Here is a 2,056-nt window from a genome sequence, read left to right on the forward strand (position 1 = left end):
GCACTCAGGATAGGCCTTAACAGATCGGCCTTGTATCATCTGAATTATGTATCTTGTGGCATTTGAATGGTGGATCCCTTTGATCTTCTTCATGGGGCTGTACATTCAGCTCTGACGCATGAACATGCTTGGCCATGGCTTATATATATCCTCTCTGCCCTAGACTCGGGGTCTTTGACTGGAAGCCTGTTCCCAGGTGGAAGTCTTGGACCCTTAGCTAGCTAAGCATATAAAACCCTGCTTTGTGACTTGCATTGCTGGGTGGACTCTTTGTCTTATCACTGGGCTGATAGCATAAACCTAACAACTCCAGTCAGGGACCAGGTAATCTTATGGGGTCAGAGATTGAATGCAAGTCTGCAGTGTGCAAAGCAAGCTTCCTACCCCCTCTACTAATTTAGCAACTTTATTCCCAGCAAGGGCTTAATAAATATCTCAAGGGGCTTGATCCTATCCATCACTATTTTCCTGTTTGCATATCAAGGCCTGGTGTGGGCCTCTCAATTAAATTTGTTTTTTTTTTTTGTTTTTGGGTCACACCCAGCAGCCAGCATGGCTCTATGCTCAGAAATCACTCCTGGCAGGCTCGGGGAACCATATGGGATGCCGGGATTCGAACCATCATTCTTCTGCATCTAAGGCAAATGCCTTACCGCTGTGCTATCTCTCCGCCCCATCAATTAAAATTTTTAATTTATTTTATTTTGGGGTCACACCCAGGAATTTTCAGGGGCTACTCCTGGCTCTGCTCTCAGGAATTATTCCTGCTGGTACTTGGAGGACCATATGGAATACTGTGGATTAGACCAGGGTTTGTCACATACAAGCAAATGCCCTGTCTGCTGTGCTATCTCTCCAGCCCCAAAGGTTTTTTTTGGTTTTGGTTTTGTTTAGCTTGGTGATAACACAGCTGTTGTTGTTCAGGTGTTACTCCTGGTTCTACACTTAGGAACCACACCTGGTTCAGGGGACCATATTGAGTATCAGGAATCAAACCCTGGTTTGTTGTATGCAAGACAAGTGCCCTACCTGCTATACTATTGTTCTGCTCCCCCTCAGTTTTTTAATGTATTACAGGAGCCTGAAAAATAGTGCATACGGTAGGGCAAAAATAAAAGTACTTTGATTTAAAAATACTTCAAAAGCCAGAGATAATACATCAGGGAACACAATTGCCTTGCACAAGCCTGGCCCAGGTCTGATCACCATATGGTCTCCCAAGCCCTGCCAGGAGTAAGCCTTGAGCACCACCGGGTGTTGCTCCCCATAAAAAACCCTCCTGCCGAGCAACAGGACAGAAACTCACTCAGGCCTCCCCAGCCGGCCCACTGGGGTCTCTGGGGGGAGGGGCACGCCCAAACGCCGAGCAATAATCCCTTGGAGTTCGTATACAGGAACACAAGTATAGAACACCAAGGGAAATCACGGACTGCAATGGCAACATACCATAACACTACCTTTTAATGCCTTTATCTTACTATATTTTAAATAACCTCTCAGCTTTTCTGTCCACAGGCGCCCTTGGATACAAAGGGCGGACAAACTAAGGTGGCAATTCGGGATACCACACGGGATACCATACCTTGCATGCACTACGAGATGGCCACGAGTAAACTCTTTAACATACACTTTATCTCTAGGTAATACCTCCATTTAGGAATTGAAGCACGTGATCATTCAGATCATCGAAGCAGTACCTGAGATGTACAGACTTAAACCACAGGCTCGATTCTTCGAACACTTTTAATTAAACCAGCATTCCCTTGCTAGTCTCTCCTCTCTTCTTACTACTTTTCTTTTCTTTTTTTTTCTCTCTATTCTGCTTATTACTTTTTTTCTCTTTCTCTTCCCCTTTTCTCTCTAAGGTATTTTCTTTTTTCTCTTCCTTCATACCCTTCCCATATACCTTCCCCTTTCTCCCCTCCGGAAATCCAACTATCCCTTTACCCCTCAATCACATCCAGATTTTCCATCATATTAAAATTTTTCACCCTCAGTCCTTATTCTATTAGGCATCAAGATCGACCTCCTACTCAACGAACCAGTACTCTGCACC

Source organism: Suncus etruscus, chromosome X (assembly GCF_024139225.1).
Source record: "Suncus etruscus isolate mSunEtr1 chromosome X, mSunEtr1.pri.cur, whole genome shotgun sequence".
Taxonomy (NCBI): Eukaryota; Metazoa; Chordata; class Mammalia; order Eulipotyphla; family Soricidae; genus Suncus; species Suncus etruscus.